The following is a 27,250-nucleotide window of genomic DNA, read 5'->3' as shown; positions in this document are numbered from 1 at the left end:
ATTTTGATATATTATGAGTAGAGGTATGCTCTATTGGAGAGATTTGTATAGCTACCACTTCCTTAATTATACCCCTAGTGGTATAAATATCATTTCTATATGCATCGAGGTAGTTTGATTTCTTCACAGAGAATGAGGAGAAGGTCCCAACAATTAGGGGCAAGAGAGGTCACACAGGATACTTACACGATCCTGATATACCATATGACCTGGCTGTAAAAAGGGCTAGACATAATTTATTAAAGACTGCAGTCATTGATAGGTAGTGGCATATAAAGCTAGCAATGGGTACATCATCTAGTAGTGCACCATCACTATCATTTTTCATTCAGTGTTATGTTTTTGTGTAATTAGGAGATTTTTAAGTATTTAGGGAAGTTATCATGTTTTTATTAATTTGCCTAAATGACCTTACATGTGTGAATTATATCATCCTTTTTTTTAGCCTTAGAGACTATTTTTCTTATTGCACCTATTCACCATCCAATTTAGATTACAATGATAATATTTTGGCCTTGGTCCTCCTTGGACATTGGGTATCTGAACTTAGGCAGAATGTCTGAGTTGTGGGTGGCTATCATAGGGCTGCGTAATGTAAAGTAGGTATGTAGAAGGGTAAAATTAGAGAAAAAGTTAGTATAAAAGGGTATGGTAGAAAAAAAGAGAAAAATAAACACAAAAAGAAAAAAATTATTGTTAAAAAGTAAAAAAGAAAGAATAAATGACCACACCCAACTTCAATGTGCAAAAAAAAAATAAGATGAAAGAAATAAGGGTGGAATAAAAAAGAAATCATCTATTAAGTTATACCCCAAAGTTAGTGTAGTGACAAGGACTCTTAGTCACTTGAAATATTTGTATGTACGATACCAGCCCCAAGCCTACATTAGAAGTTGAGAAAATTCCGATAGTGATCCTAACTTGACAATCTAAAAATTAAGATAAAATATAAAAATAAGGGCAAGCCTATGGCATTTGATCCAAGTTGATTGGAACTTCTCTTCTGAGTGTGAGTGTCTTTTGACTATCCCTACATTAACATATAGTATTTCATATAAGTGAATTGGGACTTCTTTGTTGTGAGGGCAGATGAGTTATATTGCTAGCTATTTGCTTGTTCTGGGTAGAGTTACTTGTATAGATGTGTGCTTGTCTATTGCTAATGTAATGTCATACCTTGATCCCATTGTGTCACATTATTGTGCTTCATATTCATACACAGTCGATTTTGTAAAGTAAGATTGGAGGGTGTGTTATGTTTTGAACTTAAAGTGTTGACTGACTGCCTTGAATAACTTAGATTCATCTAGTTAAGCATCATTTTTATTTTTTTGTTTTTTAGATTGTTATTAAGGGAACTTTGGATATTTCACTTTTTCCCTATTTGGGACCTGATGTTCTATAGAAATATAGCACTTTCAATGCTTAAAACTATGAAAATATGAAAGTTTCTAAGGGATATAATGCATTTTGGGTATGTTTTGTTGGAAATCATGTTTTGGATACTAAGTTCATGAAAAAAGATGAAAAAGGTGTTTCGGCTACTTATTGTAGCAATTGTGAATATTCGGGACATTTTTCGGCTAGTCATGATCAAACCATGTGCAGGAATTGAAGAAGAGCTGAAAAGATGACTCCCGACACTTACTAAGTCAATATATGGACCAGAAATAGTACTTATTGACCACATATAGGAAAGAAAGTGATAGATTTCCAAAATAACGAGAGCTGACTTACATAAAATTTTAGTTTGGTACTTCCAGTCGCCACTTGTGCTCTCCCGGCTTGTCACAAGTACTACGTGCATCCAAGGACACAACACAAGTAGGGACCATAAGAGGAAACTGACTCCTTTTCCTGTTATTTAGTTCAGGCTTGGATTTAGAGTTTCCTCATGTACTATAATTTCCCTTTATGTGTTTATTAGTAGAAGTTACACATATTTAATACTCACAAATATATTTTGGTTCGAAGATTATATTTTGATCTTGGGATTCTCTTGTATTAACTTTAGTTAATTAATTTAGTTACGATTGTGGGTTTTGTACTTCTAATTATTATGATTCCTTTTATGTTTTCGATCATAAATGTAGTTGATTACTTCACAAGTATGAGGGACAAGAAACCCATAGCTAGGGTTGTGAAAACCCTGGTAGATTGATAAAGTAGGGGAATTACTATTGTTGTTTTGAAATGATACTCATATGTGTATTGTTTTATCTTTAATATAATAGTTTTCTTAATGGGTGCACAAGTTAGGATCCCGCCTAGATTATTTCTACTTACTTCGAAAGAGGAGTAGTGACTAGGAAAAGATAAAGACAATAGTAAGTTGGAGTTTAACTGTCGATACATACTTTTAGGTTTTATCTTAGTAAGATGGTTAGATTTTATCTAATAACTAGAGACTCAAAAGGTAATAGTTGACTGGGATCAGTATAAGGTTTAGTAAGGCGACATCCTGAGATTTAAAAGGTAAAGAGTGAAATCCTTCTGCTCATCTAAAAGACTGTAGAAGGTACATAACTTATCAATTCTTCATGCAAGTTATTGGGTTGGTTCAGTAAAGTACGATAAGCCTATGGACTTGAGAAGCCCAGGGAACACAATCCTAGTGTTTACTCAATATTGATTACAATCGAAGTTGATACTCATTACTTGTTCAACCTTGATATTTAAAACCCCCATTTACTTTTTAAGTCTGCCCGTTGATTGAAAAAAGTGAGAGAAACTATTCCATATGTTCCCTTGGGATTTGAACACAATATTTGTTTGGTTACTATATTTATAAGTGACCATATAACCTTTTAAAAGAAGGTCTAGTTTGGACGTCACCAAGACCCACGATCCAAAATACCCTAAGGGACCCCATAAGCCCTTATTACTCAAATAATTTCTCTACTCTTTGCTCTCAAATTTCCCATTCAAAGACAAGGCCAGGGTTTCAAGAAATTTGTTTCCAAGGGCTCTAAGGGTGATTTATTTTTCAAATTTCATGGAGATTAAGACATTTATTTCTCTCCCTAAATTTGTTTTCTTAAATTGAAATGAATTTGTTTATTATTTACATAATTTTGATGTTGGGTTTTGAATGAAGGGTTGAGGGTTTTGGATTTATTTTGCTTAAATGATTTTCCAAGGATTATTATTCAGTAATTATACTTGAATTGTTGATTTCTATTCTCATTGAGGTGCATGAGATTGGTGAATGAAAATAAGGGTACAAGGATTACCCCAAACTTTTGAACAATGAAATAAGGGGTACAAGGATTCCCCAAATAATTCGACTTTGGTCTTGAAATTGATGAGACCTTAACCCACTTGCATAATTGATTTTGGAATGTGAATAATCATTTGGTTTGGCCTACTTTTCTTTAAAACTAATGCAAGAATTCCCCAAAGTAATGGCTTAATGACATTTGCTTTCAAGCTGTAGTCGGTATGGCGATACCACTTGATGATGCCTTAATGAATGATTCCTTGAACTAATGGATGGGTTATGTGCTAAATTTTTAATTAGGCTTGAAGAGGGTGGTGTATCTAGCTGTAAAGGTGTGGATCACGAGGGACCGATATTTGAAACTCATATTTGTTGATGTGCGGGTTGGTCTTGATGACCGTGTTGTTGTTTCACACTATATATTTGTACCATAGATGGAGTAAGGTATGAGGACTGCTCAGCCTTCTATGATATCTCCAGTTCATAAAGCTTACATGCATTGGGGCCCAACTAGGGGGAAGACAACTGGACCCATACAACCCATGGGTAGTTTTATGATGGTCAAGCTATACAACCAAGGTCAAGTTTTAAAGTTTATTTTAAGCCTTGTTCTCTATCTCGGCATGTTATATATATATTACTGTGTGCATTAGTATTGAATGATTTTGAACTGTCGATCATGATACTATTTTATCCCTTTACCCCTGAGTTACATGTTAGTGCTCAACTCACTAACCGTCTCTAGATGTTGTATACCTACACAATGTAAGGAACGAAGACACTTCTATATTTATTACATAGTTATAGGTGGTTCTTGGATTGTTCTTGAGTCATCTTTAAGCAGTGATCCTCCTTCTTCCAGATGGTTGGTTACTTCATGGTCTAATTTTTTATCATAGACTATTTCATTTAGATTCTTTTTGGCTATTATCAGGGGCATGTCCTGACTTAGATTGTCTTGGTCAATTTAAAGGCTTTGTTGATTACTTTTGATTGGGAGTTGTTGGTGGGATAACCTTAAGTAATTTTAAGTTATTTGATTTTTTATTTTTTTAAATGTTCAAAATTCATCCGTTGTTAGCTATATTGTGTTCTGTTTGACTAGGCAAAGCTAGTGGTCTCTGGTCTACGACAGACTTCAGATACCCATCACGATAAGGCCTTGGTTCAGGTTGTGACATATTATCCCTGAGATTTTCTCTTTCAATCTTACTTATGATCAAGGTGAGTTCTTTACACTTAGCCTGCATGATTTGAAAGTATATTCATCTTTAATTTTACTTATTCTATAGAAAATACAGATTCCCAAAGTAAGTGTAGTGAGTCACATAATTTATCAGATAGGTCTAATTTATTTTATCATGGATTATTTCATTTACATTAATTTGGGCTATCGTTGGGGGCATTTCTCGACTTAGATTGGTATTGTGGATTGGGAGTTGTGGGTTAGATATCCTTAAGTATTTAAGTTATCTGATTTTCTATCTTGCTAGATATTCGTAATTCATTTGTTGCTAGCTATATTGTGTTCTCTTTGACTAGGAAGAGGGGGTGGTCTCCGATCCATGACAAACCTGAGATACCTATAACGAGGAGGCCCTAGTTTAGGTCGTGACATATTAACCATGAGATTTTTGCTTTCAATTTTACTTATGATCAAGGTGAGTCCTTTACACTTAGCCTACATGATTTAAAAGTATATTCAGCTTCAATTTACTTATTCTATAGAAAATACAGTTTTAGAAACTAAGTGTCGTGACTCACTTAATTTATTAGATTATGCTTTATTATTCATATTTTTGATATTTGAGCTTCCGCTTTATTTTAGTCTCTTGGTGTGTTTATTTATACTTAGCATGCAGGTTTTAAGATTATGCATTGACTCAGTTTTACTTATTGCATTCACCCCCACTTACTTAGTATATTCTAGAATTACGAACTACATATACGTTTTTGTGGCTATATTGTTTCATAATGTAGGCAATAATTGTACCCCACTGATGTTGGGTGTATTTATGCATTCAAGCATTACTATTCTACCCTTTTTAGCCTTGTTTTGAGGATGATTCTTATGTTATATGTGTTGATAATGATATAAATTAGAATTTATGTGTCCAAGTATGTCTTTACAAATTTTAATGGTGTTTTCAAATGAGTTTTGATTCAATTTAAGCATTTAGAGTTCAACCGACAAAACTAGTGTTACTAGATTGAGCTAGATGTTTATCTAGTCTATCGTGTTGGGTTATAATTTGTTTAATGAGTTACTAATATTTTTATTGTGTACTGATATGTGAAACAACTTTTTGATAATTTTCAAGGGTCAGTTGGATCAAGACAAGAGTCGAAACAATGAGTTAAAGATCAAAGTGAAATTAGCCTATGCTTAGCTAGTGTTTCTAGTCCACCGTTGAGTATGTTTTGTTGTTTTGAGCTATAAGTTGTTGTGTTTAGTGCTATACGATACTTGATGAATGGATTATGATGATATATGAAAGATATAGAAGCTTCAAATCAAGTGGAAACAACTCAAGAAGGCTCCAAATAGCTCAACGAAAGAACAATACAAAAATAGACGTAATTTGGACCCCTGAAATGTATTAGGAGCATATGGGCTATAGAAGTGGCCAATAGATGCCTACAAAACACCATTAGATTCATAAGAGGCCCAAAATAGTGACCCAGTGGCGCTTGTAGGTCCTAATAGAGTTTAAGGAGGCACCGTGACGCGTTGAAATTGCGATGACATTTTGGATTTTGACAGATTTTTGACAATTGCGATTTGGCTCTTACACCATGATGCGATGATTCCCAAAATTAGGATAATTCTGCTCAGCTAAAGGAAAACAGCGTGGAAACCCAATCCAAATCAGTTTATGACTTGTATACTATAAATATAACATCCCAAACTTCGTTTTAAACATCTTGGAACACCCTAGATCAACTTGGACATCACAGGAGGCTACCACAACTTTTTTTAGGTTTTATCATTTTTTAATTTTGTTTTTTGTATGGTTTGTATCATCACTCTAAGAGATTGGATGATGAATATTTTCATTCAAGGCTAAGCTCCCTTTCCGAGGTTAAGGCCAAGATCATGAATACTTTTGTTTTTAATTAATTTTGTTTAATTTGATTATCACTATTGATTGTTTGTTTATTCTTACTTTAACTATTTTAAGGATTAGCTACCTTTTGATCTTGGGAGAGGGAATAGTGAGATAGAACATGGGAATAAATAAAGTATGATTTTAATTCTTTTATTAAATAAAGAATTTGAATTAACGTCTAGGACAGGGATGTACTTAGATTCCTTACTTTATTAAACTAGGATGATAGCTTTAAAACACTTAATTGGATTATTACATCCCCACTCAACGATGTAGTTATAAGGTCCAAGTTAGGTAAAAGGTTAGATGTCGAGAGACCATGATCATGCGATTAACCCTACGAATCAACAACCAAGATAAGCAATCAAACGAATAAAAATCATTAACGTTTTATGATTGTTCGTAAGCATTAACCCTAGGCTTCTATCCATTGATTGTCCCAAGTCATTACTTTTCTGCATTAGTTTAGTTTAGTTTTTAGTTTATAATTCCAAAACATTATTATTTACCTTTTCTTAATTGTTAAACTAGAATTGGATAGTTGGAAAAACCAAGTCCCTGTGGGATTGATATTCGGCTTTATTGAAGGCGACTTTACTAGTTGATTAAACAATGTATACTTGTGTGTACGCTGTCAAGTTTTTGGAGCGCTTTTTGGGGACTTGAATTAGCAACTATCTTATTTTTAGTTTTTCTATATTGAGTTGTAAATAGTTTTTTTTTTTAATTTTCTTTTTTAGTTTCTTTTATCTCTCTTTTTATCACATTCTTCTTGAGATGTCAGTCTTGGATATATGGTTTTTGAGGGATGATGATTCTTGTCATTATTGTGGAGAACTCCACCATGAGGCTTCTTGTATACATTTTGATCTAAGCATTTGGAGGGGACCTGTTTATTTCCAACCTGTGGAGAAACCCACAAGTTGGTGTATGGTTTGTTATAGTCTGCATCACTCTGTGGATATGTATGCTTTTAATCCTGATTCAGTTATGTTTGCGAGTAATACTCAAATGACAACTACGAAGGTAGATGTAAAATTTACTCTCCAACCAGATACAGACAAAGTTGCTCACAATTCGAGGAAGTCTGAGTACTCAAAAACTAAAATTGTTGAACAGGTTAAGGAGATACCACCACCACCACAAGAATCACAACCAATCGACTATCATCTTTCTTTTGAGATCAGAATTGTAAAGGTGAATTTAAGTTAATGTGTTGAGGATAGTATAAATTTTAAAGTAGGATTTGTTAGGACACACTCAAAGAACTTTTCTACATTATGTTAGATGATGTCTTATCTATGTAATCATTTAAAATAGTGGAAGAGTGTGAAGATGAGGAACAAGAATCCTATATTCTTGATTTTACACTGGATAAGAAACATAAAAACACACCTCACTTCAAGGTCAAATGGTTTACTATGTGCATTCCATTACTTGATTCATTAATATTTGTACCACCCCCATATGAGCGGGGAAAGAAGATAGATGTGATGTTGAGGGTAAAATTATATCCTCAAGGTGGAGAAAAAAATTTATTGGATTATTCCACGACACTAAATTAGGTGATTCTTGGGAGGCAACCCAAGCTAAGGTATGTTTTCTTTTTAGTTTTTAGTTTTCTTTTATTCACGTAGTTTTTGTTTTTGATTGAGTTGCAGGTTTACGGAAAGCCTGAGCACTGAAAACCTGAGCTAAAAAGCATGGCAAAAACTGAGTGTGGGGTTCCACGGATCTTACAAATGTGTAAAGATTCTACTAGCTAGCCCTGGAGGCCTCAGGGAGTATTTTTATCTCTTACTTTTAAGTTCACTTTAGGGACAAAGTAGAGTTTTAAGTGTGGGGTGGGGAAATTCCTAAATATTTTCTTAATTTAAAAAAAATTGGTATAAGATATTCTTATTTGTGCTATTTTTTATTACATGGTGCAAGTATTTTGTTTGGTAAAAGAATGTGGAATAAGTAAATTACTACTTTTGAGACACCTAGGCTCAAGTTTTTGACTCTTGTATTTTTTAGCTTAAATTTGAATTCAATCTATTGTTTGGTTGGGAGTCTATGATGATCCTATTGAGTTGAGAATATGCCATGTGTGATGTAATTTTTTGTATATTCCTTATTACATGTGATGTCTAAAACTTGCCCAGTGTATGTGTAAAGAGAAATAAAGAGTGTGGGTTTAGGAGATGATTTAGGCATTCTTTGATAGCCTTGTTTTGTATCTTCTATTTGTCCTACCCCATGTGCATAATCCTAATAAGCCCCGTTAAGCCTTTAGCCTTTTGTTTGGTAGCCTCAATTGTAGCCTAATCCCCTTCTTTGATAGAAGATAATTTGATCCAAAAAGCTCCTTAGTGCTTTAATGAAAATTTGATTTAGTAAGAAGTTTGAGAAATTGAAGAAAAAAAAGGTAAAATTGATGCCCTAAGGTAATATTTATTGGTGTTTAAATTTGATGTGTGGTGGTTGGGAGTGATATAAATGGTGTTAGAAATATTCTCATAATTATAGAAAATGAGAAAAATTGAATCTTGAAGGGAAAACTAATACACCCACCATGTGTTTATGAAAATACTTAAAAGAGATGGGGAAAAACAAAAGAATAGGATAGAAAAAATGGTGTAAATTAGTTTTTGGAGATTGGTTTTAAATGTATAATGTAGCATATTAAAGCGCTTAGAGAGGTTAGTTAATATTCCCAAATAGTTCCTACCCATCCCTTAGCCTACATTACAACCTGAAAAAGACTTATTTAATCCTAATTTCATCATTCGGATATTAGTGGAACATTACACTAAGGGAAAACTTATGGTTCATTGTGTGTAACTTGTGAATTCCTTGTGAGAGTGAGCATAATTTGATTCTTATACCCATTGTGATAATTTGCATTACTGTGGGTGATTATGGGTAACTCTCTTTTGGTGAGGAGCACATGTTTTATTAATAGGGGTGATTCTTTTTATGTCTTTGATTGACAAATATGCATGAATTTACCATTTGTGGAGTCCATTCTTGAGGCTAGGATTTTTTGAAGTAGAATTCTTGAGCTATCAATCCGTACATAACATGCTTAGTGTTGAAACTTGCATTTCGTATAGTAATTGTAGTACTAGCTTCAGTGTCTTGCATGTAGTACAAGTGTGGACTTTTTTCATCTCATGGTGTTTATAGATAAGGGTTTTTTGAGGACGAACAAGGGTTTAAGTGTGGGGTGGTAATGTTGGTTGTATTTATACATTCTAGTAATACTATTCTAGCCTTTTTAACCTTGTTTTATGGATAATTCTTATGATATGTGTTTATAATTGCATAAATGAGCATTTATGTGTCCAATTATGTGTTTACAATGTTTAATGGTGTTTTCATGTGAGTTTTGATTCAATTTGAGCATTTAGAGTTCAACCGAGAAAACTAGTATTACTAGCTTGAGCTAGGCGTTTGTCTAGTCTATCATGTTGGGTTCTAATGTGTTTAATGATTTCCAAAAGTTGTTATTGTGTATTCATATGTTTAACAACTTGTTGATAATGTTCAAGGGTCAATTGGATCAAGACAAGAGTTGAAACAATGAGTTAAAGATCAAAGTGAAATTAGCCTATGCTTGGCCCGTGTTTCTAGTCCACAGCTGAGGATGTTGTGTTGTTTTGAGCTCTAAATTATTTATTTTAATGCTATAGGATGATTTTTGAATGGATTATTATCATATATGAAGGATGTACAAGATTCTACTTAAGTTGAAATAACTCAAGAAGCTCAGAATAGCTCAACGAAAGCACAATACAAAAATTTACATAATTTGGATCCCCAAAATGTATTGGGAGCGTGTGGGCTGTATATGTTGAAAATATACACGTTCAAAGCACCATTTGATTCAGAAGAGGCCCAAAATAGTGATCCAGTGGCGCCTGTAGGTCCGAATGGAGTTTTAGGAGGTGCTGTGACTCGGTGAAATCGCGATGAGATTCTGGATTTTGACAGATTTTTGACAATTGCTATTTGGCTCAACAATACAATGCGAGGATGCCCAAAATGGGGATAATTCTGCCCATCTGAAATAGAACAGCGTGAAAACCCAATCCAAGTTGGCTTAGGAATTGTTTACTAAAAATATAACGTCCCAAAATTCATTTTAAACATCTTTGAACACCCTAGATCAACTTGGACAACATTGGAGGCTACCATAAATTTTTTTTAGGTTTTATCATTCTTTAATTTAGTTTTTATATGGTTTTTATCATCACTCCAAGGGATTGGATGATGAATATTTCCATTCAAGGCTAAACTCCCTTTCCGGGGTAAGGCCAAGACCATGAATACTTTTATTTTGAATTAATTTTGTTTAATTTTCTATCATTATTGGTTGTTTGTTTATTCTTAATTTAACTATTTTAAGGATTAGCTACCCTTATACATCAATTGTCAACCTTTTGATCTTGGAAGAGGGAATAGGGAGATAGAACATAGGAATAAACAAAGTATGATTTTTATTCTTTTATTGAATAAAAAATTTGAATTAGCTTCTAGGATAGGGATGTACTTAATGCCTTACTTGATTCAATGTAGGATGATAGCTTTAAAATACTTAATTAGATTATTACATCCCCGCTCAATGACGTAATTGTAAGGTCAAAGTTAGGTTAATAATTAAAGGTCGAGAGACCATGATCATACGATTAACCCTACGATTCAACAACCAAGATTAGTAATATAACGAATGAAAATCAATAACGTAATATAATTATTCGTAAGACTTAACCCTGGGCTTCTATCCATTGATTGTCCCGAGTAATTACTTTCCCGAATTATTTTAGTTTAATTTTTAGTTTACAATTCCAAAACTTTATTGTTTACTTTTCTCAATTATTAAACTAGAATTGGATAGTTGGTGAAACCAAGCCCCTATGGGATCGATATTCAGATTTATTAAAGGCCATTTTACTACTTAATAACACTACGTAAACTTGTGTGTGCGCTTGAGCACTGTCACCCACCCACCATAATCAGACAGTTTGCAGATTCCAGCCAGCAGGAGGTGAGTTCTCTTGATTTGAGGACTCGAGTCAACTATAGTTTCTGTATTATATGTTTTATTCAATTGTATTGATTAGGGATATCTGGGGGTCATGTACTTGCTACTTATTGTCAATATTAGTAGAGGCTTCATAGATAGTTAGAGCTTATGTATTTAATTTTAGTTTTTTTTGTATAATTTGTGTTGTAAATTTTCAATCAGCATTGCGTTGGACAAATTTAGCTTAAGACATCTCTTCCTCTTATTATTTCCAATTTTATGTATTTTATTTAGTTTCTCACAAATTATGCCAGTATCATTGGTTAGCTTAGGATCACTTATATTACTAATCATCGGGTGACAGAGGTAGTCTCACGGTGTTACAAACCTAGTATTAGAGAATAAATTTTAAGTGTCCTAGGGTGTCTATGAAGTTGTGTCTAGTAGAGTCTTGCAAAATGATACAGTGGCATTTGTAATTTTCTTCAAGAGGTTATTGGGAATTTAAGAAATGTCCCCTTTCTTTCATACTCTAGATAGTACAGTAAAGTTGTCCTCTTAGAACCTTATGTTGATTTGTTTATTCCAAATTCCTCTAACTATGACTTATCTTTTAGTTAGTGAAAGAAGTAAATTTTAATTCCTCCCGATATGATGCTCTTAAATTAACTATCAGTATCATACAAAAGGCTTGAGATGAGCCATTAGTGTGTTCTAAGTCCCTTCATTCAAAATCTTTTGTTCTTATCCATATGAATTATGAAGTTAAGATAGAATATGTCATGCACCCAGATTTCCCTTTATCCCTTTATTACATATAGCATTCATAAAATAAGGGAGTATATTCCTAGAGTATAGTATATATTTTCATTAAGGTATGTTGTAGCCTACACTATTATGATTCACAAGTAGTAGAACAACATTAGGGTTGAAAGTATGGATTTAGAAGTGTACTAACAAGAAAGGTAGAGATAGAGATTGGTTAAGCATATATTTAGGGATCTATGCACACTACTAAGTTAATATTGAGGTAATATTGGCTAGAGGGTAGTGAGTGTGGTGTAAATTTCATGGTGAAAGGTAGAGAAAGAGTTAGTAGTTAGGGTGATCTAGAGTAATCTTGAAGTAGGACAGGAGTTCTTAATGGTATTTAATTGTGTTAGAAAAGTATTGGTTACTAGTGAAAGTTTTGGTGGTTAAGGATTGTTAATCTAGGTTTCCCCTTATGGTTGTGGAAAAAAAATTAGTTAATGTTTTTAGAGCTAGGCATAAACTTTAGATATATGGATGGGTAAGTAGTAGTGATGTGTGGAAGGAGGATGTGCTTAGATATTATAAGAAGATAGACCATAAGACTATGATCATTTAGTGTTATCATGAGGTTCTTGTGAACTAGTGTTTCTTGATGTTTTATTTTATAGCTGCGAAGCGAGAATAGTGTGTGAGGTTATGGTTATTATGTCTAGTCCTAGAAACTAAGTTTGAACAATGGATAATCATCAATGTGGAAATAATTATTTCTTAGGTTAGTGATGCTAGTTATATTGAAATGGTCTAGTAGGCTTGAAATAGTATATGCAAGAATTTAAGTTCATTCATTCCCAATCAAGTATGATGGTTTAGGTATAATGTAGAGGTGTACCCAAGGTGACATGTGGATGCATTATTTTCTATAAATTTTAAGTGTCGTGTGTACTTAGATAGTACCCTTAAGTTGGTAAGTGTGTTGAAGGCTAGTTATATAGTATATTATCTTCTTGATAGCTAAGTTAAGGAGTTATTGATAGATTATACTATGCCATTTGGTAGGATTTGGCTTAGGAAAAATCTAAGTTTAAAGGTATGATACTAGTAAGCTACAAAGAGAAGAGAGGATTATGTATTTAGTGAGGTAGGTATGTTTATCAAGAAGGGTGTAAGTATACAATGATGATTATTGAAGCAAAAGAGTTATGGATGACATATGTGAAAAGAGTGTCCAAGAATGAAGTTACTATGTTATAAATATAGATTATTCAGGTTAGTTGAGCATTTAAGTGTAGATCATTAGAGTAAGGAAAATGGGGCTAAGTGTTGAGGATGTGAAATAGGACTAGGAGCTTTGAATATTGGCTTTGATCTAAGGGGAGATGATAGGGTGAAGAACCAAATCAATTTTGACAATTTCATTTTGATTCCTATTTATAAGAGTTGCATTGAGATAGCGACCATTATTACTCTAGAATATTCCTTTCCTTAGATTTCAGTCGTTATGGCACCCCCCTCTATGTCTTATATGATCGAGCCACACCTGTGACAAATGCTTATACACTCATGCATATTATAGATCATTCTCAACTCCTAGTAAACAATTAACAACTTCACTTTGTGATACGATTTTTCCCTCATAAATCCATGAGTTCCAGTCTTATGTTCAGTAACTTATTATAAGTATGAACCTATGTTACAAAGTATGCTTAGTTTTCAAAAATCATGGTACACCCTTAATGACTAGTGAAATTCACATTATGTCATATGTGTCCTTAATTTACATCTTTTTAAATAATCCATGCCAATGATGCTCTATTCTTCAGGCCCCATTAAGTGACAATGTTTTGTAAAGTATTCTTTCATGCTTCAGGTCCCTATGTTCTAGTCCATCAATAGCCTCTTTTTATGTTAAGACAGTGGTAATGAAACAGGATGAACAATCATTTAGATGAGAGAGTTGATAACCCTTATTAGGAAAGAATATTTTATGCTTGTTTTATCTAAGGCTATAAGTATGAAGGAAGATAGAGGCAAAGCTTTGGTATATGTCATAGTTACTTGAGAATTATAGGTGTGTATTCTTAGGGATAATACATGAAAGTTGTTGATAGAGGTATTAGAGAATAGGGGAAAATTTCCTTGATGGTTTGGTTTCCTAGGAGTTCATATGTGGTTATAACAATATGCTTGAATGAAATATTGGTATATAAGTGGATGAATGCATTGTGCGCTAGTGGATTCCTAAAAAGTGCTTGGAGTTAGTTTTTAAGTGGTAAGGAGTATTATTGTGACACCTCAAGTTCTTGAGATATATTCCCTCCAATAGAAAATAATTGAGTTAACCAAGTTACAAAAAATAATATCAAAGCTGCCGGTGACAATGACCCTGATAATGACTTTTTATTAGATATAACAAGTCATGACGATGACTCATTGTCACAATAATGATGAAGCACAGATACTGTTCCCTTGACAATGAGTCTAGGGTACGACCCATTATAAGACACAATGAGTCATTATGAGGGACACATTGTCATAGTAGTGAGGTACCATATTTTTTATCCTCTTGTAACAAATCTGGGATGCGACTCACAGTCAGACGTCACAAGTCATTATCCAAGTCATGATGACTATTTCCTATTTTTCCTACATATCTTAATTAGGGTCCTTTTGGTATTTTCCTCCCTTCACACCTTTTCCCATAACTTATAAACACCTAGAGGACCTCTTTGCCTTTAGTTATTAAGATTAAACTTACTCCTTTCCTCTTTAACTTCCAAGGCAAATGATACTAGGGTTTTACAAGAAAATCTTACATTCAAGCTCCAAACTTTGAATTCCTTCAATTCTTGTGTATTTCAAGTTTGTCTCTCATCCCTAAACTTGTATTATTCAATATGGCATAAATTGATACAATATTCATATGATTTAATTATGGGTTTGAAATTTTGTTGAGAGATTTTTTATGGTGATTACTTGAATTGCTTTTCCAATGTTTTAAATATGTTACTGATATTTTAATTGATTATTTTGGGACGGAATGGGTACATTTCCATGGGGATTGGAATGGAAAATATGGGTTTCCTAAAATTGATGGATTTTTGGCTTGATAATAACATTAACCTTAACCCACCTCATAAATTTGGTTTCAAACATGGATAGTTGTACAATGTAACTTTTCTTTTGAAATTGTTGCACTATATAATGGATAAATGGATAAAAATGGATTTGAGAGGCCTTTGGTGGTCACATTTTTGGCTTTTAAATATAACTTAGGAGTCAAATGGTTACATGGATTGGCTTGGCATAATTTTATAGTCCTACAAACAGACTGGTATGACGAGACCGTGTTGGAAACTCAATTAATAAGACTCCCTGGTTAATGGTTGAGTTTATGTTTATGATGTTTGAATTCAATATTAAAGAAAATTTTGTTTCTCACTTAGAAGGTGTAGTCTGAGAGAGACCAACACTAGAAAACATATTTGTTGATGTGGAGGTCTATGTGATCGTGTCCTCGATCCACACTTTTTATTTTGGATGACTATTACTTCGGTGTCTTTAGCCTCTCCTCGGTTTCCTTGTACAAGTGGGTAATATGCACTAGAGCCCTTCCAGTAGGGGGGATTCAAGCCCCTATAGCCCATGGGTGCTTATAGGATGGAGCGAGTTACACAATTAAAACTAATATTTTAAACTCTCATGTTCACGACCCCTGTCCCTATCCCCGTATCCTCATATGTATATAAATATTGTGCATGTGTTTTTGATAAGATTCTTGCATTGCATTATTTTATCCTTTTTCCCTTGAGTTACAAGCAAATGATTTCCTCACTGACCATCCCTGGACACTGCATGATGTAAGGTCCAAGAATTTTTCTGTTACATTTACATAGTGTTAGGTCGTGTGGTTCATCGGTTGAGTTACTGTGAAGTGGTGAGCCTCCATCTTTCCAAAAGCCCTTCCATTTCATTAGGTTTCTTTTCATATTTTAGGAATTTTAATTCCTATTTGTCATAGTCGGGGGCATGTCCCGACTTAGTTTGGTATTCTTGGTTTAGAGATTTTGTGGACAAGTATTGGGTTTATTGTTTGTTTTGATTCTTAGAATTATCACTTGGTTTATTTATCTTTCTTATTGTTATCTTATTCGACTTCCTTTATTTAATATATTGTGCTTTGGATATTAGGCTAAAGGGGTGGTCTCCAGCCTACAGTGGGCTTGATATACCCATCATGACTAGGCCCTTGTTCGGATCATGACAAGCTTGCTATTAGATCATGATTCAGGGTCACTGGGTTTCCACAAAGTTATGTTGAGTAGAGTCCATTTTATGGGTATGTAGCGCTCCACACTTATAGGGGTGGCTATGAGGCATTTAGGAACGTTTTCCTTTTCTTGTACTCTATTTCAGGCTATAAAGTTTAGTTATCTTGAAACTTCACTAACTCCTAGCTTTCTCGCATTTCAGATCATGCCTCCCTAAAGATCTGATGGTCATAGGAACTATGTTAGTAACTCTGTCCCACCCGAGGAGAATGTAAAGGGGACTTACCCTATTTATGGAGCGACTACAAAATCTAGGGTCTCTGCTCCTGATTGTACTACTCCACGTGGGGTTCCACCAATCTCTGCTAATCCTTCTGAGCCTTCCTGGGATGGCAATACTCATTCTCACTCACCTCAAGGTGATATCTCTAATGAGGAGTTTCGTTAGTCTATTCATATGATTTCCCAACTGATGGCATCAGAGTCTCATCGGTCTGATCATTTTGGTCCTACTATTTGTTCATCTCAGGTACTCGAGTTGGCTAGTTTATAAAGTTAAATCCCCCAACCTTTACAGGCTCTAAGGTTGAGGAGGATCCTCAGGTTTATAAATGAGATGGATAAAAATTTTAGGGTTATGCATGCTATTGATTTAGAGGGTGTGGAGTTTGCTATCTATCAGCTGAAAGATGTGGCTTACTAGAGTTATGAGGAGTGGGAAGCGATAAAGGTTGGTGAAGCTGATCAGGCAGTATGGGATGAATTTTCATATGCTTTTCTTGATCACCTCTTTCCTTAGGAGTTTAGGTTGCTTTTCTTGTGTGATGAAGTGTTTTTCCTTAACACTTTTTTCGAAAGGCAGTCATAGGCATATCCACCTTCCTAATCTTCAACTAATTGTACACATACTGAAGATCAGTCTTGGAAAAGAACTTAGCACCCTGAAGTAGATAAATGAGGTCATCAATCCTTAGAAGTGGATACTTATTATTCATGGTTAGTTTATTCAATTGGTGGTAATCAACACACTTCTGAAGGAGTCCATACTTCTTTTGCACAAAGAGCACGAGATCACCCCATATAGATACACTAGGGTGGATAAAACCCTTATTAAGAAGATCTTTCAACTGCTCCTTGAGTTCCTTCAACTCAGCCGGAGCCATCCTATAAGGAGTCATAGGAATAGGATAAGTGTCAGAAAAAGGATTAATCCCAAAATCAATTTCCCTATCCGAAGGAATACTAGGAAAATTGATGTTGGGTGTATTTATACACTCTGGTGTTACTATTCTAGCTTATTTTACCTTGTTTTGTGGATAACTTGGGTGATTAAGGTGTACATATTGATATAAATAAGCATATAAGTGTTAAAGTGTGTGTTTACAATGTGCAAAGTGTACTCTAAACAAGTTTGGGTTTAATTTGACCACTTAGAGTTCATTCGATGAAACTAGTGTTACTAGCTTGAGCTAGGTGTTTATCTAGTCGCTTTTGTTTGATTCTATTGTGTTTAATATGTTATAAATGGTTTGAATGGTGTTATTATGTATGGAATAACTTTTTTATAGTGTACAAAGTTCAAGCCAGTCAAGCTAAAAGTTGAAACATAAAGTGGAAGATCATGGAAGTTTGCATAATATATGCTCTTGTTTTTGATTCGCCGTGAAGGATGTTGTGTTTTTAGAACCTCTAATTCGTGTGGTGTTTTGTTGTAGGATATTTTGTGAGATTAATATGATGATATATAGATGATTTGGATGCTATAAAACCATTGTAAAGACACCCCAAAGACTTAGGTAGAAGGAGGAACGTTCGACACTTAACCAAATTTTAAGATATAATTTCTGGAGAGGTGTCGCGATGAGCTAGCGATGGAACTTCCACAGACGTCTCCAGGTCACATGACGTGACCTCAAATAATGTATCCATTAATATTTGTGTGACATCCATAGATGTTTCCAGCTAGTGCATCGTGACCCCACTCCTAACATGGAACAAGTTGTACTATTGAATCCTATACGGCTTAGGCTTTGTTGTCTGCTGTAAATACCTATTTGTACATGTTATTATTCATCTTGGAACTTATTAGAGCATAAATAAGGTTGCTAAAAATTCATAACTTAGGTTTTTATCATTTTAATTTAGTTCATTCATATCCTTAGTCGTTAATTACAATCTAGTAATAACGATTATGACTATGCATGGCTAAACGCCCTCTTTCCGGGGTTGAAGTCGTGTACATGAGTACTCTTGTTTTGATTTTAGTTCATTGACTTTCTTATCATTGTTGGTTGTGTGTTCAATATTACTTTACCTATTTTGAGGCTTGATCACCCTTAGAATACTCCCATTGTTAACCTTATGAATTTGGGAGAGAGATAGGTAGATAAAACGTGAGATTGAACAAAGTATAGTTCGTAGTATTTTATGAAATCAGGAATACGGATTAGTGTCTAGGATAGGGATGAACTTAGATGCCTTACTTGATTCAAATGTAAGATAATTTCTTAAATAACTTAATTGTATTATTGTATCCCCGCTCAACGATGTAGTTATAATGTCCACATTAGGTAATTGGTTAGAGGTTGGAAGACCATGATCATGTGATTAACCCTACGAATCGACAACCAAGATAAGTGAATTGATGAATCAAAGTCAATAACATAGTGTGATTGTTAAAAGTTCCTCAACCCTGGGTTTTACTCCTATTATTTGTCCAAGATTTTTACTTTACACACTATTTACTTTATTTGAAATTTACAAACTCCAATCTCTCTTTTGGTTACTTTTGCACAAGTTGAATCTAAATTGTGATCTGAAATTGAATAGTTGTTTAACCAAGTCCCTGTGGGATCAATATTTGGATTTTATTAGGCCATTTTACTACTTCATAAGACCAAGTACACTTGCGTGTGCGCCTGGGTGCTGTCAAGTTTTTGGCGCCTTTGCTGGGGACTTGAAATTTTTCCATTGTTTATTTTAGTTTTACTTTTAGATTTATTTGGTGTTTTTACACTTGGACTTGGATTTGTTATTGCAGGAAACAAGTTTTATGGTTGATAAGCTTGCAAGGGCTCAAGAATTGGTTGAACCAAACCCAGAACCTGAGAAACTTTACAATCAACAAAGAAGAGAAACAATCTTCTCCCCCAAATTCCTCAAATCATAGAAGATCAAGAGAATCCTTATCTAATGGCTACAGAACAACAAACACACAGCACAATGAGTGAAGTGACAGTCCCACTTCCGGAGAACTTGACTTACCTAATTCAAAGACTATTTTTTGGGGGAATTTCAAGTTAAAGCACAATATGGTGCAACTTCTCACCAGTAGTGGACATTTTACAGGGCTTTCACACGAGGATCCACAAGTTCAGTTGCATACTTTTATTGAGCTTATTGACACATTCATTCCAACTGGTTGAGTACAGATTATGTGAGGCTGACACTTTTCCCCATTCACTTTTGGGGGAAGCTAAAAAGTGGTTGAATGTGGAGTCGGCCTATTCAATCACATCATGGGACGACTTAGCAAGAAAATTCCTTATCACATTCTTTCCATCTGGAAAGATTGCGAGGCTTCGTAGTGAGATAGTGAGCTTAAAAAAAAGCCAGATAAAAACCTCTATCATGCTTAGGAATGCTTCAAGGACCTTCTTTGGGATTGTCTATATCACCAATAATACACTGAGGTACTTACTCATACTTTTGTAGAAGAACTTGATCACAATACAAAGATTTTGTTAGATTCAGCCGCAGGTGGTCAAGCGTTGGAGCTGACTTATGATAAGCTATACACATTGTTGAACTGCATAGCACAAGGAAATCTAGAGTGGCATTTAGATTCTAGAAGTTCCACGAAAAGAATTGCGGGTATATTGGAGGTGGACCAATTCACAGCCTTATCAGCTCAGGTTGCAGCATTGCAGAATATGATAAACACTCAGTTCAGCAGCTTAAAATTGGGAGCTCCACAACCTGCATCCACAGTCAATGCCATCCACTAAGCTGCAGGTTGGTGTGAAATGTGCAATAATAGTTGCCACTTAGCGGCTATGTATGCTTCCAATCCATGAACAATGATGTATGTAGGTAATGCTCAAAGGACAAATTATGGTAATTCCTACAACATAAAGTGGCAAAATCAGCCGTGTAAAACCCAACAACAATAAATTCAGCAACCACAGACACAAGTGAATCCGTCAACTAGCAGCATGGAAAAGATATTGAAGAAGCTTCTATCTAGTCAGACACAATTCGCTGCAGACATGAAAAAATCGCAAGTAGCTCATTGAAGCTTGGAGATTCAATTAGGGAAGATACAATAAGTATTAAATACTAAGCCACAAGGGGTTTGCTAGTAGATACAGAAAATCCAAAGCAAGTTATGGAAATAACCTTAAGGAATGGTAAAGAGCTTCAATAAGAACCTCCAAAGACAACAAAGGAGGTAGATGCAGATTTGAATCCCCAACAGGTTTCTGAAAAAGTTGTTGAAAATCAAGAAAGTCTGAGTATTTGAAAGAGAAAGTTGCTAAAAAAGAAGAGAAGAAGATGCCACCACTACCCTTCCCCCAAAGGTAAATTAAAGAAAAGGAAGGCGCAATGTTTAAGAAGTTCTTTAACACATTCAGAGATATTCATGTTAATTTACCTTTGTTTGATGTTTTGCAGGGTATGCCTAAGTACACTAAGTACTTGATGGATGTGGTTGCTAATAAGGTAAAATTTTAGGATGTGGGGGCGATAACACTCACTGAAGAGTGTAGCACTATAATGATATAGAAAATCCTAAAGAAATTGAGAGATCCAAAGAAATTTACTCTCCCTATCCAAATTGGAAGTAAATTCGTGCATTGAGTGATTAGGGGCTAGCATAAATTTGATGCCCCTATCTCTGGTTGACACATTGGGCTTGGAAAAACCTAAATTGACCAAGATTGTTTTGCAACTAGCGTACGGATCCTTGGCCTATCCAGAAGGAATCATTGAGGATGTCTTCATACAAAAACAACAACAACAACTTACCCAATGTATTCCTACCTAGTGGGGTCTAGGGAGGGTAGAGTGTACGCAGACCATCCCACTACCTCAAGAGAAGTAGACAGGCTATTTCCGATAGACCCCCAGCTTAGGACTAATAACAGTATAATAAATACAAAAAGTAAGTGGATACAAACTAGTATGGTACAAAAAACAAACTAATAGTTTAACAAACACAAAATATAAGTGCATAATAAATTAGTACGGGATTCAAAAAAGCCAACACCACTAACCCAAAAAACTACAGCCCCAACACTATGAACCAAAAACTCCAGACCCAAAGGAGCACTCCCCTATTACTACCGTCGCGCTCCCACCCCCTAATCCGCATCCTTCACACCTTCCTATCAAGGGTTATGTCCTTTGTAAGCTGTAATTGCTCTATATCATGCCTAATCACCTCCCTCTAATATTCCTTCAGTCTACCTGTAGCCCACCTAAAACCATTCATAGCCAGAGTCTCACACCTCTGCACTGGAGTATCAGGGCCCCTCCTCATCATATGCCCGAACCAATGTAGCCTCACTTCTCACAACTTATTCTCCACCGAGGCAACTGCCACCTTTTCCTAAATAATCTTATTTCTCACCCTATCTTTCCTGGTATGTCCACACATCCATCGCAACATTCGTATCTCGGCCACCTTTACCTTTTGAATGTGGGAGTTCTTAACTGGCCAACACTCTGCTCCATACAGCATAGTCGTCTGAACTACCACTCTGTTGAACTTACCTTTAAGCTTCAGGGGCACCTACTTATCACAAAGGACTCCCGAAGCGAGCCTCCACATCAACCACCCTGCCTCAATACGATGTGTGACATCCTCGTGAATATCACCATTACCCTTAATTATAGACCCCAGATACTTGAAACTCTCCCTCTTCTGTATGGCCTGAGAGTCTAGCTTCACAACCACTGCATCTTCTTGTGATATATTACTGAACTTACACTCCAAGTACTCCATCTTTATTCTACCTAACTGAAAATATTTAGGTTCAAGCGTCTGTCTCCAAACCTCTAACTTATCATTAACTCCACCCTGAGTCTCGTCGATCAGAACTACATTATCTACAAATAACATACACCAAGTCACCTCCCCTTGAATATGTCACGTCAAAACATCTATCACCAAGGTAAATAGAAATAGGCTAAGAGTTGATCCCTAGTTCAACCCTATCAAAACTATGAAGTTCTCCAAATCTCTACCTACCGTCCTCAAATAAGTATCTGCACAATCATACATATCCTGAATCGACCTGATGCACGCCACGGCCACCCCTCTACCCTCTAAGCATCTCCATAAAATCTCCCTGGGAACTCTGTCATGTGCCTTTTCTAGATCAATAAACACCATGTACAAGTCATTCATCCTCTTTTAAAACTGCTCCACTAAACTCCTTACAAGGTGAATAGCCTTAGTAGTTGAGCGACCAGGAATGAAACCGAACTGATTCTCAGAGATTGTCACGATTCTCTTTATCCTCAACTCTACCACCCTTTCCCAAACCTTTATAGTATGACTCAATAACTTAATACCTCTATAGTTTTTACAACTTTGAATGTATACATGTTCTTATACACTGGAATTATCGTGCTCCACCTCCATGCTTCAGGCATCTTAGCAGCTCTAAAAATAATGTTAAACAGCCCTGTCAACCACTCCAGACCTACCCTACTAGTGCTCTTCCATAAGTCTACTGGAATCTCATCTGGCCCCATCGCCATACCCCACCGCATTCTGCGAATATCTCCCTTGACCTCCTCAACCTCGATACGCCTACAATAACTATAATTCTGACCCTCCTCATATATCTCCAAGTTTCCCAACACAGAACCTTTGTCCCTCTCATCGTTCAAAATTTTACAAAAATAGGACTGCCACTTCTCCCTAATAAGGGCATGTTCAACCAACACTATACCATCCTCTTCTTTGATGTACTTCACTTGGTCAAGGTCACGATCCATCCGCTCTCTGGCCTTGGCCATCCTTTACAACTTTTTATCTCCGTCTTTCTCCTCTAAAGTCGCATAAAAACTCTCAAAAACTGCTGTCATAGCCACCGTAACTTCTAAGTTAGCCTCTCTTCTAGCAACCTTATACTCATCCTTATTTTTCTGTCTTTCCTCATCATTTTTGCTCCCAACCAACTTAGTATGAGCCATCTTCTAAGACTCCACCTTTATCTTGACCTCTTCGTTCCACCACCAGTCTCCTCAATGTTTGCCAAATTAACCTCTTGAGATACCCAATACCTCTCTAGCAGTCTCTTTAATGTAGCTAGAAGTTGTCTCCCATATATTATCCACCCCCTACTCTCCCAAGCCCCCTACTCTTAAGCTTTTCTTCTATCTCCAAAGCACTAGCCAAAGTCAGGCTCTCCCACTTAATCCTGGGTCGCGCCTCCCTACTTCTTTTTTTTCCTTATTGATAACCAAGTCCATCACCAACAACCTATGTTAAGTTGAGAGATTCTTGCTAGGTATGACTTTATAGTCTTTACATAGCGCTCTATCCACTTTTCTAAAAAGCAAAAAGTCTATCTAAGTCTTGGCTACTGAACTATAAAACGTAATAAGGTGATTCTCCTTCTTTGAAAAGCTTGAATTTGCAATCCACAACCCAAAAGCCCTAGAAAAATCCATTAGAGAAGTTCCTCCTTCATTTCGCTCACCAAAACCGAAACCCCCATGCATATCATCATACCCTCTCGACAAAGACCCAATATGCCCATTGAAAACCCTTCTCACGAAAAGCTTCTCAGTGCTTGGAATTCTCCTTACCACCTCATCTAAAACCTCCCAGAATTCCTTCTTCTCCTCTTCATCCAAACCTATTTGCAGGCATAGGCACTAATAACGTTCACCGTAGACCCTTCTATGACTAACTTAATAGACATTAGTCTATCACTAACTCTCTTTACGTCTTCCACCTGCTCCCTAAGATCTTCATCTACTAAGATACCTACCCCATTTCTATGTCTTACACTACCCAACTACCACAACTTATATCCATCCACATCTCTCGCTTTAGTGCCTACCCATTTAGTTTTTTGGATACATGCTACATTAACCCTTCTCTTTCTAAGAATCTTTACCAGCTCAATAGACTTACCCTACAAAGTACCAATGTTCCAAGACCCAACTCACAACCTAGAAGCTCTCTTATCCCGCCTAAACTTACTACACCTAGCCCCTAACCCCAAACTCGATCCTAGACCCAACCCAAACCCAACCCCCCCAAACCTCATCCTAGACCCAATAATTCCTAACCCTAACCCTGACCTATAACATGCCCCTAGTCTACCCTCACCACTCACAGCTACTATGCAATAAAGAGAAGAAAGAAAAAAGGAAAGAAAGATAACAAAGGGTACACATAAATTTTGGTACACAATAGTCAATAGCGGGAACTAATACTACCACACTTAATGGATATGCTAGTATATCAAGTAATAGTAATTAGACAAGGTAACACACTCCAAAACTACTAAGAATAATAAAGCGATTCAGAAGTACATAACTATTACAAAGTAACCAATCAACCAGAAATTCGACACCCACAACCAAATAATCAACCAAGATGCTACAAAACAAGAATCACAATAAGAATAGTACAGAACACTAGCAGTAGCAGCCCCTAAAACTCAAGAAAGCTATACACAACTAGAAATGACGGATTGAGTGCACCTGATCGAAGATGGGTTGTGTCCTTATACTTGGTTGAGTGATTAGGTCTAAAAGAACAAAGATTTCTGAAATAGCAATGCTTACAAAATATTTAAATATTGACTCATTGGAGCTTCGATGGTTGTTAATTTTTTGTCTCCTTTCCACCAATCAATAAAAATCTAAGTGCTGAGTTTCATCAACTCTTATCAAAACCAAATAGCAACAATCAAAATTACCTCTTCTTTACTCTATTTTCATCTCCTTTACTCCTTTCCAATAATAATGGGAATTACAGACCCAATAATTGTAAGTTAAAGAAACTAATTGGTATTTAATTGTACTCACAGATAATTGGATCTACAAATTCACCATCCAAAACAACTAATCAAGTTTTCGATCAATGAGAAATGGGTATTTGATTGATTAGGAAATGGGTTTTTGTTAATGAAAAAGAGATAGGGTTTAATTTTTTATGAGAAAGAAAGAGGAGGATGTCTTCATAAAGGTTGGTAAATATGTTATTATTGCTGAGTTTATTGTTCTTTATTTTAAGGTAGATGAATAGGTACCAATCATCTTGGTGCATCCATTCTTATCAACTGGATGAGCGTTGATTGATGTTAGAGAAGGCACACACAAAATAAGGATAGAGGATGAAGAGGTGGTATTTGATGTATACAAAATACCCATAACAATATCCCAATACAAATATTTGTGTATGATCAATATGATTAAAGTGGACAAGTGTGGGTGGCTAGTCCACCAAAGACCACTTTGGACTACTTAATTATGCAGACTAAGCTTCTACTGCATAAGCCTGATTTGATGCAAATTGATAAGCCTGAAAAGGCTAAAGTTGAGTAATTTGTTGCTCTTGAAAATTCACACCTAAGAGGGGTGAAAAGAATAAAAAGATGGATACCAAGAGTGAGAAAGAGAATGACTAAGTCATTAGTTGGGTCGTGCCACGATACTAAACCAGGCGCTTCTTTGGATACAACCCAAGTTTAGTAGGTATGTTTTATTTTTAGTTTTTAGTTATTATTTGACTTAGTCTTTTTTTTTATTGAGTTGTAGGTAATGGAAAGTCTGAGTACCAGAAACCCAAGCTTGAAGTATGGCAAAAAATTGAGTGTGGGGTCCCATGGATCCCAATAATGCAAAAGATTCTGCTACCTAGGTCTAGAGGACTTAGGGAGTATTTCTGTCTCGTACTTTTAAATTCACTTTGGGGAAAAAGTGGAGTTTTAAGTGTGGGGATGCCTCAGGGAGTATTTTTGTCTCTTACTTTTAAATTCACTTTGGGGACAAAATAGATTTTTGAGTGTGGGGTGGGGAAATTCCTAATTTTTTTCTCAATTTAAACAAAATTTGTGTAAGATATTCTTGTTGGTGATATTTTTGATTACATGGTGCAAGTATATTGTTTGGTAAAAGTATGTGGAATAAGTAGATTACTACTTTTGAGACACCTAGGCTCAAGTTTTTGACCCTTGTACTTTTTGGCTTAAATTTTAATTCATGCTACTATTTTGTTGGGAGCCTATGATGATCCTATTGAGTTGAGCATGTTCCATGTCTGATGTAATTTATTGTATATTCCTTGTTGCATGTGATGTCTAGAACTTGCTCGGTGTGTGTAAAGAGAAATAAAGAGTGTGGATTTAGGAGATGATTTAGGCATTTCTTTGATAGCCTTGTTTTATATCTTCTATTTGTCCTACCCCTTGTGCATAATCATAGTATGCCCCATTGAGCCTTTGGGCTTTTATTTGGTAGCCTCATTTGTAGCCTAATCCCCTTCTTTGATAGACCATAATTTGATCCAAAAAAATCCTAAGTGTTTTAATAAAAATTTTATTTAGTAAGGAGTTTGAGAAATTGACGAAGAAAAAGGTAAAATTAATGCCCCAAAGTAATATTTATTGGTGTTTATATTTGATGTGTGGTGGTTGGGAGTGATATAAATGGTGTTAGAAATATTTCCATGATTGTAGAAAATAAGAAAATTTGAATCTTGAAGGAATAAGCAATACACCCGCTGTGTGTTTGTCAAAATGATTAAAAGAGATAGGGTAAAACAAAAGAATGGGGTAGACAAAAATAGTATAAATTAGTTATTGAATATTTATTTTAAATGTATAATGTAATGCATTAAAGCGCTTAGAGAGGTTAA

This window comes from Capsicum annuum, chromosome 9, assembly GCF_002878395.1.
Source record: "Capsicum annuum cultivar UCD-10X-F1 chromosome 9, UCD10Xv1.1, whole genome shotgun sequence".
In the NCBI taxonomy this organism is placed as follows: domain Eukaryota; kingdom Viridiplantae; phylum Streptophyta; class Magnoliopsida; order Solanales; family Solanaceae; genus Capsicum; species Capsicum annuum.
The sequence above is the reverse complement of the archived record's forward strand: the minus strand, read 5'-3'. Positions refer to the sequence as shown.